Source organism: Ahaetulla prasina, chromosome 3, assembly GCF_028640845.1.
Source record: "Ahaetulla prasina isolate Xishuangbanna chromosome 3, ASM2864084v1, whole genome shotgun sequence".
NCBI classification, from domain to species: domain Eukaryota; kingdom Metazoa; phylum Chordata; class Lepidosauria; order Squamata; family Colubridae; genus Ahaetulla; species Ahaetulla prasina.
The window spans coordinates 7185960-7200626 of NC_080541.1; the positions used below are offsets into that span (position 1 = coordinate 7185960).

At 38.2% G+C, this 14667-nt stretch overlaps 1 protein-coding gene across 4 annotated transcripts in view; it reads left to right on the forward strand.

Moving 5' to 3' along the window:
- The window catches only part of PTK2 (protein tyrosine kinase 2), a 305627-nt gene that overhangs the window by 8202 nt on the left and 282758 nt on the right, over window positions 1–14667 (forward strand). For 2 of the 4 annotated variants that reach the window (XM_058178297.1, XM_058178296.1), the window contains exon 2: window positions 765–828. The exons of the other annotated variants lie outside the window; for them this stretch is intronic. The gene's annotated coding sequence lies outside the window, so the exon portion shown is untranslated. The remainder of the gene's footprint in view (window positions 1–764; window positions 829–14667) is intronic. 4 annotated transcript variants of the gene reach the window in all.

Below are 14667 nucleotides of genomic sequence, written 5' to 3' on the forward strand. Positions count from 1 at the left end.
TTGTCTTAGCTTCTAGTGTCAGCAAATTGGTCAGTCAGTGATAGTTGATGACATATAACAAGAATACCAAAAATATAACCAAAAAAAAGAATACCAATGTTGAAAATATTATAGATTCATTTTCAATTTCTGCATAATTTCAGAGAATCTCTGACATCATATAAAAGAGGAGGTGCTGCCATTTCCGTTTTCTCTAGTTTAAGCTGCTTAGAATCAAAATTTTCAGATGATGGGTGGTGTCTGTATTGAATTCTACTTTAAACTTAATCACAGATGGGATGTAAATTAAGGCCACGTAAATAGAAAATACTAGGACTGTGCAGTGACTTCAGATTCAAAGGCAGAAAGATCCCTTTGAAAATGCAAAGAATGCAGTACAGCTGTGTGATCCCTGGGAGATGAACACTTGCCTTAAGGTGGTGCAGGCAGGAGTTACCTTCATGCCTCTCTGTGCAATCAAAGCATCTTTTTGCCTTTACTTGGTAAGTAATTCCAGGGCCCCTGAAATTAAGTAGAAAAACGTAACTGATTGATTATCGGTTTGTAAAAAATGCCATAATACTGAACTCACCAATTGGGATCTTTATTTCTATTTTTTTAAATGCATTATACAAAAAGTAACAGGGCTGTTCATTTATTTTCTAGCCTATAAATACTTCATTCAGGATAATAAATTGAGACAGTATATCTCTTGTATTTTTTTCTGTATGGCATATTGTATTTCTCTTTGTGGAGAAAGCCTGAAAAGTTCCCATTCTTTCCAGCTTGCTTTACAAACCGGGTTTTAGAAGTATTCAACAGTGGGGAGCTAGGACAAACCTCTTTCAGGTAGGTGCTATATGTTTTCTGTTGTTTAATTTGTTGTTTTATTATTTGGGATAATGTTAAAGTTTGAATAGTATTTATTAGGAAAACTTAGCCATGAGTGAAATCTGATCCCCCCCCGCTTTATTATTTAATTATATGTAGCTAAAATTAGATTTTCTTTGTGTAGTTTCACCTTTGGAATGCTTCCAATATCTATAGACAGCTATTTTTTTAAAATAGATTGTACAGTACTAAAAGTAGCTTGTTTGAAAAGATGTTATGAAGTCTCACTGACCGGAGGACTACTTCATTCAAAATGTAAATGTCAGTTTTCCTGTTTGGTTACTACAAAAACATACAATTTTTCACAAGGCCCAAAGAAAGAAATGAAGTATGGAAACAAGGCTCCTTGAGAAAATGGTAATCTGCATGCTGAGTTCAGAATTGTGTCTTCTCTGCTGGTGGAAGAGTCATCTGCAAGTCACTGTGACGAAGTTGCACAATATGTGTTAAGGCTTAAAATTCTATTCTATACGTTGTTCTCAGAGCAGGTCTTTTCTGGAAAAAAAATCATCTGTTGTGATGGTTATGTAGAAAGCTTGTTGGTGATCTTATGGAAAGTGGTTTAAATACTTACGAAATGTGTAAATAATTTATTGCTTATATGGCTGCCCATATATAATTAGATACATGACTTTGGATGGCTATAATCCATCTAATATTGTCCAGACTAAAAGAGCACGTCACATTTGGGGTAACTCAAAAGGCACACAATTATCACCAAGATGGATTCACACACTGCCTGGCTCCACTGGCCAAGTGAAGAAGGCTGCGAGACTTGTGACCGTTTGACAGGATTGGGCCATTCAAATATTAAGAGAGATTGGTTCCATAATAGAGAAGGCATGCTTTCTGAGTCCTGTTGAACATTATTGTTTGAGAGAAATGACCCAGAGCAGGCCATATTGTTGGATCTTATGGAACAAGCAGAATAACTTGGAGGCAAGACTCTTGCAAATAACCTTGTACTAATAAAGGAGGATATTTGTTGCTGAGGGTTGAAATGGGGGCTGCTTGGTGCCTCTGAGCTTTGTTGTTTTCTTGCAGACGTTTCATTACTGAAACTAGGAACATCATCAATGCTACTCTAGTTATCTAGTTTGGGTAATGAAACGTATGCAAGAAAACAAGCAAGCTCAGAGAGCATGAAGGACCCCTCAAACAAGTTTGTGCACTGAAAAGAGCCTTCTAGATGATAATCAGCATCTTGAATTAAACTCTCCTGCTGGGAGTCAGTTCAGCTCACAAAGTAACCGTGTTATATTGGTGTACCAGGACATACTCCTAAGTACTTTTGTGGCTGAATTTTGGACCAGCTGTAGCTTCTCAGGTCTTCATGCGCAGTCCAGATAGAGTACATGGCACTAATCCAGACAAGGGGGAGGGGGTGACAAATTCTGAGTAACTGTGAGAAGGGCCCCCAGATGAAGAATAGGTGCATTTGACATTTAAGATGAATTTATGCAAAGGCTCTCTAAGTCATGGTTGCCCTATGCTCTTTGAACAGGAGCTGATAGCCTTCTAGAAGGACTCCTAAACTGCAAGCCTACTTTGCTTGAAGGCATACTGCCCCATTTAGAACCTCAGGCCCTGATCAGGGGGATGGGAGTCCCAAACCCATGGCTACTCAGTTTCTTGGGCTTGAGCAAATTACTCCTCATTTGTTTATCCACAGCTTCTAAGCCCAATTACCTGTCATTTCCTAGGAGGTTTTGGGAGGCATGTGGATCTAGAACACAGCATCCTTGGGATCAGCAGGTTCGACCTTTTCCCAGATAACTAGGAAATACCCATGTTTTAGACAGCTTACTGGATTTGAGACTGGAATGTAGCTCAGAATGATTCTGAGCAAGTTTGTCTGTGAATATTCCTCATAGGCAGGGATGAAATGCTCCTGGTTTGGACCAGATCACCCTATCCGGTAGCGATGGTGGTGGATGGTTCGGAGAACCAGTAGCAAAAATCTGTGCACCCCCCATGCCCAGCTGAGCCGCGTGATCATCAGAGGTTTTTTTTTTAACTTTTAAAAGCATTTTTTCTTCAGCAGAAAAAATGCTTTTAAAAGTAAAAAAACCCTCTGATGATCGCGCGGCTCAGCTGGGATCATCAGAACCTTTCAAAAACATTTTTTCTACAACCTCTTCAGCCGAAGATGTTGTAAAAAAATGTTTTTAAAAGGCTCCTCTGGTGATCCCAGCTGAGTTGCCTGATCATTGTAGGCTTTTAAAAGCATTTTTTTTACAACCTCTTCGGCCGAAGGAAAAAGATGCTTTTAAAAGTAAAAAAAAAAAGGCGCCCACACCCACCCAGTCACATTACCCCCACCACCACCAAGCCACACCCACAGAACCGGTAGTAACAAATTTTACATTTCATCCCGATCATAGGGCATTGTAGATATTCCTCTGGCCCAATTGCCAAGCATCTGAATTTCGATTGTGTGACCCTGGAGATGCTGCAACGGATCTGTGTCAGTTCACTGCGGCCAACTCGCCCCGGGGCAGGAGTTACACTAATATCAAAGAAATGGTGGAATAGAATCATTAAAGAAAGGCCTGCAAAAAGGAGGGACAGAATGAAATGTGAATGACCAAAATTAAAATAAATGTTTATTTGTTTTAAATAATTAAATTGAATTGTTAAATTATCCCTGTCTCTGTGGCAAATTGGCCGTGACGAGTTGCTCCATTCCGTGGTCATAAGTCACTTTTTCCAGTGCTATTGTAACTTTAAATGGTCAGTAAATGAATGTACTGTAAGTCAAAGACTACCTGTATTTCTATACTGATAATGTCCATGGAATTGTTTTCAACTTTAATCAGAAATTTGAAAGGAGAGATAGTGGGTAGAAACAACAATGTGGGATATTGATGCAAATGTTTATGAGAAGCCTTGCCATTAATGGTACTTTAGGATATTTCTTTTTAAAGAAGACTTAATAGAGACAGCTTGAGGGAATGGCTAGGCAAGAGGCCAGAGAAACCAAGGTCAATGTAGAAAATGTAACTAAACCAATGAGTCATATCTTCTTTCCCCTTTTTTTTTGAGCAGTGAAAGTTAGGTCATTGCAAAGTACATAACAGGCAAGACTTTTACAGATTGCAACAGCCATCAAATCGCAACAGATTTCAAACATAGGAAAGTTACAGTGCGTGTTAAAATTAAAGTTGAGTGCTGTACCCGACTCCGTTGTTACAGCCTCAAACCCTCACAGCTGCAACCTCAAACTGTCTACTGTGGATCTCACCCCATTCTTAAGAGGTCCGTAAAGGGGCCGTGCATAAGCACACCAGCGTGCCTCCCGTCCCTATCTTATTGTCCCCATTTATCTGTATTTACTTCCTTTGTCCATGTTTATGTTCATACCTATACTTATATTGTACATGTTTGACAAACAAATAAAATAAATAAAGTTCTATAAAGTTTGTGCTTTGTAGTTGTCTGAATAGATAAAACAATTTGGTGGGTTTTCTTTGGAAATTGCAAGTGCATCTTGTCCAGCTTTGTGGACATTTCTATCCATAGACTTGCTGTTTCTCTTCCAAGAGAGGAGAGAGTAGATTAGGTAACAAATTCTAATTATTTCTTTATGGTAAAAGACCAGAAACAACATACAGCAGTAAGCAAGTAAAGAAAAAGAGAAAAGTACCTGATTTGGATAATAAAACATAAATCTTAGGTGATGTGGTGTTGATATTCTAGATTTGTAAGCTCTCCTGCATTTATTCCTTAATGTTGTTATTAGCAATTTAAAAAAAGAAACAAAAAAAATCTACGCTATTATAATCCATGGAATAAGCAACTAGACATCCCGGCAAACACAATTAGAAAATCAGCAGTAAAACTGTACGCAGGCTTGAAAAATAGATTTAAGAGATTGGCAAATTAAGTTAATTAGAGGTGGGAAATATTAAATCATGTAGCTAAGTGGTAAGGATGAAATATAAACATCTATTGTGTGATTTGTATATCATTTCACAGATTCTGTTTTTTATGCAGTCGCATAGATACTAAAAAATTGGGAAGTAGACTGGGGAATTTCTATAGCACACAAGTGTCAAACTCACCGCATCAAGTTGCTGTCATGTGACATTTGGTGACATTTCCCCCATTCGCGGAGCTAGGATGGGCGTGGCCTATGGGTGATGCATCCGGCTAGCGGACTACCAGTTTTGACACCCCTGCTATAGCAGGAAGAGCTTGTGATGATAGTATATCAAGAATATTGTCTTGTGGAATTACAGAGCCTTCTCCAGTGCTGTTGAAATGAGATTCTTCCTGTCTAGCATAGATAACGTTATTCATATGACACTCATTTGTTTATCTTTTAAAAGGATGTGAAGGAAGGAAGCATATTGTGATTTTGACCCCTTTCTTGCTAACTTATTTTTTACGTTGCTTCTGTGAAATAAATAGTTCCCATTGAATATTTTTTAAAAAAAATATTTTTTGGTTAAAATTGCTTTCTTTTTTACATGCTGTTACTAACATGGAAAATACTGAAACGGTTATTGTATTAATCATTTTATGATGTTAACCGACCAATCACTTAGATGGGAGACTATGCAAGTATGATGAATAAATTAAACCAAGCCATTTAAAATGGATAACATTTGCTATTAAGCAGTGTTTATTTTTCTAGAAGTCTGTTCTGTTTAGGTCAGTAAGGAATCTTCTTGCACTCAGCCCCTTGGCCCACCCTGCATTTACACGACTTCCATCAGCTACTGTTTATAAGGTAGCTGGTCAGTTCCTCATACCTTGTATGCTATCATCTATCTTTTTATTTTAGAGGGACATTCTGCAGTGCATATATTACTCCTTATATCTTTGAGCATAGAAATAGTAACAGTGGCTGTAGCAGAGCTGGGTAAGGAACTGAGTCATAATTCCAATTGCTTTGTTACTGATAAAAGTGTGTTAACAGTAAAAAGAAGTCTCCGCCATATCTTCAGTTTTTCACACTGGAGGCCAAAACCCGACTTTTCCACAAGAATTGCTTGGGAAATGCAGCTGGGAAATGGCTAGTAGTAATGTATTGCCTCCCTCCCTCCCCCCAAAAAGCCATCATTAACTTTAAACTGATTTGACACAAGGGTTTTTTTTAGAGTAGGGCGGCTCTTGTATTTATTGGTTTTGCCTAGTCCACATCAATTTTGTGGGTCTGGATTCGTCTAATGACAAAATGGTTAAAAGAATGATTGCTGGACTAAGGATATAATTTCATATTAATTAGGTTTTTAATGATCAGGTTACTCAAGTGTAATGTGTAAATTATTGTAGCAGTTTGAGGACACCTGTGTTACAAATAGTGTGCCTGTAGATGAATAGAGACAGCTGTGTTATTAACAAGGAGGTTTTTGTTGTCAACCAAAGAATAAAGCTTTTCACATTATTCTCCGATTCTGTCTTTTAAAATGTTTATTATCTAAAGCTAAAATACAAGCTTCATTTTATTATCTCCTCTATTGATATAATTATGGATTTCAAAACTTGAGTTATTTTCACAAGCATTGAACGTGTAATTCTATAGTATCCTTACTGAATCTGGGGTTACTGTATGTGGTACAGTAAAGTCTCCATTTTGAGCTCAACTTCTGGCCCCTCTGTGGACGTGTCGTTTTCTTTATGAGGTCAGCCAGGTGTTGCCACCTGTTAAGAAATAGGGTACGGCAGGGCTGTTTCACAAAGTGCACTGGCATGAGCAAGCACGTCTCCTTGAAACATTATTAAAGAGTCCTTTGGAGAAAGCTTAGTTGCAGCTGTTTTGAAGGCTTTCCCTTATTGTCTGCATATTATGTGTCCATTCTGACAACGCTTCCACTGGGACAGCCTGAAGTGCGGATCAAAGCAGTCGGTGTGGAGCCTTTCAGAGCATGTTGGCTGCTTTAATGCTCCAAAGAAGAATGCTTCACTGATGTTGATGCAGTTTGTGAAATACTGCACCCTCTTCAAATACTTTCATAACACTTCCGTATAGCTTTAATTCCGAAACCAGCCCCTTTGTGCTTCTTTTTGCTGGGAAAATCAAGATGCAGAAACATTTCAATGAACGAATAAAACTCACATTATTAGCATTAAAAGGCTTTTGTAACCTTTTGATTGTTGACTGCTGTGCTGAAGAAATGGATCTGTATATAAAATATTTTCATATTATTCACAACAAAATCCAGGTTAGAAGTAATGAGACTTATTATGGGTAAAGCAGTTTGAATTTTTAGTCTTTTATCTTAATTGATATTAATCCCCCCCAAAATCTGGATAAGCTACTTAGTTACTTTTACTTTTGTTCCAGGAGTGTGGGAAAGTACTCTAGCGTGTTAAAGCTATTCAGGTTGTATTCTCTATAGATGATGTTGGGATTGTTGAGGAATTAGGTATAAAGGACTTTGAATATTCTATTGTTATCGGTAGCAAATATTACAGATACACTATTTATATACCATTTGCAGAAGACATAGAAAATACTCTTTGCTGCAAACTCAAGTTTATTTGGATTTTGGTGGCCCAGATCTGGTAGCCTTAGTTATAGTCTTCCTTGAGCCATTTGCCTTGAGCATACAAATATTCTAACTGCTGTATGGAGTGTGAAGCTGCCTGTGTTCTTGCTCTTTTGCATAAAATAAAACTCAGTTAATTATATCCTTCAGGACAGAAGGCTGTTCTGACAAAATATTAATTTAATTGTCATTGGTACATTAAATTTTTTTTAAAAGTATATTTTAAAACAAACTACACTATCAAAATGTGTGATATCTATGCTCGAAGGTGACTGGACAGTATGAGGGCTGTCTCTACCAATTCCAATATTTTAAAAAATCACCTGCAGATTATTTGCCCCCTTCCTCCCTGGTTAATTGATAAAAACAAGCGAAAGAATTGTAGTTTCTGTCTGGAAGAAAAGAATGTATTGCTAGCAGATAAGAGGTCCCAGTCTCAGAATCCTCCCCATCTCTCGCTGCCTGATTGTCAGTATTTTAATCCTAAACATAGATTATACTGGCATCCTCAATAGTTTTCTGTAGGATACAGAATAAAAAAGTAATGTATTATGCATGGATCCTTGTTAAAAAAAAGACCCTTTCCTTTTTTTGCATTTAAAGGGCTAAAAGATGGAAGAATAGCAGCAAGCAGATCAAACCGACCAGTTCAAGCCTTCCTTTGCAGCAAAATAAAATGTGGACTGCATCAACAGTACACAAATTCACGAAGAGATAGAGGGTGCACCTGCGCTTTCCAGTCCCCAATAATATAGCTCTTGCATCCAAAAATATCCACAAATTAAAGGGCACAACGGATTACATAGAGCATGATTAGGAAAGAATGGTAACAAGGTCAAAAATTGCAAAAGAGAAAATCAAAGCAAAGAACTTTTGGAAAAGATAATTGAACCGTGTTGATGATGACTTTGCTCAGTTTAGATATTCATGGTCACACTGCACATGGCCTTCCGTCCTGTAAATTATGGAGTTTTCAATTAACTTTTTTTTAAAAGAGGAAGATGCTTGTTTTATATATGAGAGCCTATGCACCAAGACAAATTCCTTGTGTGTTCAATCACACTTGGCCAATAAAAATTCTATTCTATTCTATTCTATTCTATTCTATTCTATTCTATTCTATTCTATTCTATTCTATTCTATAAAGGCAAATTGAATCCCTGGTTCAACAGGAACCAGAGACAACCATATAATGCATGAGATTAAGCAGTTAAGAAGCAGCAAGCCAGCATGTACTGAACATTTGCATTTCATCACTTCTGTGTGAATTTAAGCACAGTCTTGCATGCACATGCACAGTTGTGTATCTTTGATGTCGCCTCCGGCATTCTTTCTGCTTTTCTATGGAAGGTCATACCTCTCAACCTGATGAGGATCAACTACTTCTTCATAAGAATTGTTCTGATAATTTTGTTAAACACACACACACAAAAAGAATTTACTTGGCTTCCAGGGTGTCAGGTAATGTGCAACAAGTATGGGAGGATATTCATCTTTTCTCCCCCTGTCTGGTATGCTGCTGACCAGAACATTTTCATGGCCATGCTATTATGTTTAGAACTGGTGAGACCATTGTTGTCTCAGAAGAAATTGATACGATACTAAAAACCAGTTACTTAACAGTAGTTCTCTTTACCTGCCTTCACCAGCAAACCCTAGTGCAGGGGTTTCAAACTGGCAGCCTGCGGAGCGGATGCGTCACGCGCAGGCCATGCCCACCCCAGCTCCGTGAATGGGAAAAACAATTGCAAAACATCATGTGATGGCAATGTGATGCAGTAAGTTTGACACCTGGGCCCTAGTGTTGCTTTCTCTCTGACAGTCTAACTCTTTTAGCTATGTCTTGTCCATTCCTTGGGAGGAGGGGGAGGATTTTTAATTTCAGATCTTGTTTTGAGATAGAATAAAAGTTCTTCAAAGCCTCGAAGACTTTAATTCCCAAGCCTTGGTTTGGGTGGATGGGAGAGGCTTGTTAGATACATTTTTGCACTGAGTGACCAGATTCCATCTTGTTTTGTTTTCTATTGTATTTTTGTTATTTATTACATTGTGAGCTGTCCAGATTTGGTTTGGGAGTTGGACTGTGCCTAAATTAAATTATCTAAATGAATATAAATTGTGTGTCTAGAAGTGCTACGAGGGCCAGCAGACTAGAAATTAATTGGAATAATTCTCACAAATATTTGGAGGGAGGGATGGAATGTTCTTTTAACATAAAAAGCGCAAGGGAATGGGAGTCAAGGTATTTTTCTCCCTTTATCTAGTGAATTAACTCAGTCACCATACTATGCTAAAGTAAGACTCATTTTAAACCAAAAATAAGCTAAAGTAAATGGGCTTGGATCTGTGGAGAACACATCGGGGCAAATAGGCACCCCAATACTTGGTACCAGTCACCCTCAGTCCAGCAAAATTACTAGTCCATCTTTTGAGTCCAGCTGCCCCTTTCAGTAATGTATGCTTTACTTTTCAGTCAATCTTTCTCCAAAGGCAGAGTCAGAAATGCTGCTTCTGTGTCAAGTGCTCCTTAAATCCTCTTGGTTGGCTTTGTAACTCCACTGTGATCCCTGTCCTTCAAAATTAATGCATTATGGACATGAATGATCCCACCTGCTGTACTGGTCTAGACAGGAGAATGTGAAGAACAATTCTCCAGTTGCAAGACACATGAAAATCTCCAATCGCAGTTGCAGGAATCAAACCAAACCAAAACCACCCAAATTCAGAAATATTTCTGAAATGCATCCACATTTTGGTGAAATAAAACACTCCCTGAAGTCTGTATCCAAGTAGTCTTGGATACAGACTACTTGAAACTAGCCATTCTGGAGACAGAACAGCTTGTTCATGGAATGTTCTGTAAATCGTATTTAACTATCATCATCTGGGCAGGTAAACCATTCACTAACAACTCTGTTTTGCCTGGATTAAGCTTCGGTTTCTTGGCTTTCATCTTGTCTGCTTTTGTAGCCAGGCATTATTCAACATGTCAGCTGTCTAGTAGAGATCTAAAGTACCAGAGGCAGGCTGAAGCATCCTAGAATTGTACAATTCAACTACATTAAGGAACTTTGGAAACCCTGTTAGCCCAGGGTTGTCCAACCTTGGCCACTTTTAAGACCTGTGGACTTCAACTCCCAGAATTCCTCAGCCAGCAATGCCTTAAAGTTGGCAAGGTTGGACACACCTGCTCTCTAGCCTGTTGCTAGTGCAGTGATCCACTTATACCGCATCCCCAAGGGAAGGCCACCCACTTTTGGTTTAAACATTTTCAGCAAAAAAGGAATTACCTTCTGAAACAGTCTGTTTTGTCACCGTACAGTTTTATAGGAAATAGTTCAGAGGTCCAGCTTTCTTACAATTTAAAATTCATTTTTATTTGTCCCAAATTTTTGGTACGAGTTTGTAAACGAGTGAAGGCAAAATATACATGTTCCAGGATAAAGTTTCTGGATCCAATTTGAATTGGTTGTTTAGTTCAGGGGTCTCCAACCACTGATCTGTGGAACAGCACTGGTCCGCGGCATACCAGCAACTGGCCTGCGCAAACAAGCGGAGCCCCATCCGCGGGATGCAGGCAGCATGCAACACCGTACCCCCTTCAATCCGTGGAAAAACCTTTTTTCCATAGAACTGGTCCCTGGTGCCCAAAAGGTTGGGGGATGCTGGTTTAGTTGAGTTAGTTGTTGACCAAGGACATCCATTCAATTTCTCAGCTACTAAGATTGTTGGCTGAGCAGGGACAAAAATAGCCAGGGAAATGTTTGAAGTCTGGGAAATGAGCCCTTTTGTCAGTCAACAGGAGTTCTGCTTTACCACCTGTTTACCAGGTACTTAGGAGCCAGGTCACGGGAGCACAATGAAGCAGCAACCAATGACTTAATAACCAGCCATCACCCCAACCAAAAGCCATACACAACCAAGCACCACATAAATATTATGCATAGAACAGCCTAGTGCACACATTCTGGAGAGAGAGCGAGAGCAAGAGAGATGGGCTCCAGCACAAGTCCGAAAGCTTGGAAAACTAAACCTCTGGTCCTGGTGACCAACTCAAATTGGATCTTGCAAATTTGAACGATTCTGTCTTGTTTTCAGGCAGAGTCTCCCTTCGGCCATCCTTTTTCTCCAGATTAAACATAACTGGTTCCTTCAACTATTCTTCATCAGGTTTTCTTCAAAGCCTCGTATTATCTTGCTTGCTCTCTTGACACAATGTCCTAGGTCCAAGTCTAACTAACCTGGCAGGAAGTTATGTGTGATGTTACCAAAAACCAGAGAAGTCCAGAACAATTTAAACAGGGCTGTATCCTTTTCCTGGGAAAGAGAATTCAACAGGGTGATCCAAAACATGGCCCAAATATGGATTGAAACGGATCTAGAAAACCTTGAAAGAGGATTCTTAATTATTTATTTTACTTCTACATTGCCGTGATTTGCAGGAACTCACAGCAGTTTACTACAATAAGAACAGTAAATATAGAATTAAATGGAAAAACCACAAATCAGAATCTATAAGAAAAGAAATGGATTACTTCCCAAATAGCCTGCAATTTTTTTTCTGACTTCTGAGAGGTCGTCATGATGATTAGCAGTCAGGCCCTGGGTGGGTTGCGGGTATTGTCCAAATACAGGAACTGCAACTAGAAACATTGGCTAATAGTTTTACCTACACTTCATTTTCTTGGAAATGTGGGTCCATTCACTGAATTCATCAGGGAACATGCATCAGGCAGGCTGCTGTCCTAGAATTATTTAGGTTTGATTGTCATTTGGTTTTTTGGTTTTTCAGATGCAGCATTGTGCCATCTGAAAATTTGCGCCATCTGTTAATATGTAGATTTGACTTAAGTAAATGTGGAAAGGGGGGCGTGGCCATGACCGTGGTGGGGTAAGGACCTTTCCTTCACTTCACAGGGCTTAATAATGAAGATTTATGAGGATTAATGCTGTTTGGAATGCACCGTTATGGATGAAAGTTAATAAATCATGAAGTGGAAGTGTTAATAGCCCAGCAGACTGAATTTAAAACTGGTAGGTCATCTGAAACTGCTTGAATTAAGGAGTTTTTACTGCGTGGGATGACCGAACTGGCAGATACAATGAGTTTGGAATAAACTGCTGTCTTTTGCTTTCCTTATTATAATTATCGTGTTCTGTGTTAAATGCTGAGGCTAAGGAATATCAAAGACTGAATTTGCTAATGAGAAGAATTTTAATTGAAGAGATCGATCTTTTGTGCTGGACTGACTGGCTGATTGGCTGAAGAAGATTTTATTAGGTGTATAATTTTTTTTATTATTTTTCTTTTGAGAGGAAATTAATAGCTTGTTTATATTACAGAAAACAAAAAAAGGACTTTGTTTTGAAGTTCAAGCTGGTTTTTTTTTTTTTTCTCTGCCGACGTGGAGAAAAATGGCGCTGATTAAGCTGTGAGGTAATTGTGTTTCTTTGTGGAGTGAATATGACTCATAAGTTACTGATAAGCTACTAACGAGTGCAAATAAGCCGTTCGCTTCAATTAAAGATTGTCGTCCCTTGATCTTCATCAAGACCCTCTGTAAAATTGGTTTGACTGCTGTCCTTTGATCTTCACTAAGACTCTTTGAAAATTGGAATCCCAGTTTGAGAAATTTTTGGTTTTTTTTTTTCAAAATGACTCAACAACTTTCAGAAACGCAGCAAATTGCTGCAGCTTTAAATAAAATTGGGGAAAAATAGCAGGACTATCAGGCGTATAGATAATTTGACATTTAAAACTGACATCCGAAGTGCAAAATTTAAAGCAAGATATGAATGATAACTTTGCTAAACAAAAAGAGGAAATGACAATGATTAAAGATGAAATGGAGCAGCTGCATGTGCATGAGGCAAAAGTAGATCGGCAAATTGGCAAAATATTTTATAAAAATGAGCAGCAAGATAAGAGAATTTGTCTTTTGGAAGAAGAGATGAGGAAATATAATTTTGTTATCAGAGGAATCTCGGAAGAAAGGGAAGATAAATTGAAACAGCGGGTTTTGAAATGGATTAATGATTTGGATACGCAACTTACGTTCACAATAGCAGACCTGGCAAGCGTTTTTAGAATTGGATATAGAAGGCAAAATGGTTCTAACAGGAATGTGCTTGTCAGGTTCGCAAATCTTGGTGATAAGTTGGAAGTTATGGCCAAGTTAAGAGAGTTGGGAGATGCTTTGAAGTTTGAAGGGAAGACTATTCAAGTCTTCCCGGATATATCAAGAGAAGAAAGGGCATGGAGATTTTTTTTAAAACCAATTACAAAAGTTTTGAGAGATAATGGAATTAAATACAATTGAGGCCACCACAACAATTGAAATTTTTTATAAAGGAAGGATGCGTACAATCACCCCAGATATAGATGCATTATTATATTTACGGAGCTTGGACTGATTGAGATGGAGGATTTAATGGAGATAAAAGATCAAATGCTTCAGATGGGTGGAACATACGTGGAAACATCAATCTCAGAAGAAGAAAAAGGGGCTATTGGAGGCAAGACTCTAAAGGGTTAAAGAGGAAAGAAATATCACCTGTGTTGGTTGAACAGAAGAAGAGTCGTGAGGATACAGTAGGAGAAGAAGCAGATAAGAGTCTTGGAAAATATGAAGCTGAATGCGGTCATCGCTATCTTTTTTTGAGTGATGAATTTAAATAGACAGCCGAAAGAAGTGCCCGGGCATTGGCACGTCCCTCTCCCCATTCTCTTTATAGAGGCGAAACCGATGAGGATGTGGGGAAGAAGATTGTTTGTACTTTATTGTTTGTTTTGTTTTGTTTTCTGTTTTCTTATTGTTGTTTATATGGTAGTTTAATGTCGGGTGGTGGGGGCACAGAAAGGAAGATGCGGGATAGGATTAAAAATTTATATTTTAAATGGGAGTTATAAAAATAATGTCATGGAATGTGAAGGGTACAGGAATCAGATTAAAAGAAGAAGATTGGAGCTTAAGATTAAAAGGATTTACCAGACATTTTATTTTTACAAGAAACCCATCAGAAATCTGAAGATTCAAATAGAATGTATATAAAAGGTATGCAAATATATGAAAAGCATTTGGAACTTCAAAAGCTAGAGGAGTTGCAACACTGATATCAGATAGGGTGTACTTTGAAAACATAAGGTAATTTTGGATGAAGATGGAAGATATGTAATAATTGTTGGAAATCTTAATGAGGAAAAAGTGACACTTGTTAATTTATATTTACCGAATGAAAACAAAGAGAATTTCTTGAAAAATAACAAAATTTTGGAGAATGAAAGTGTAGGAAAGTAATT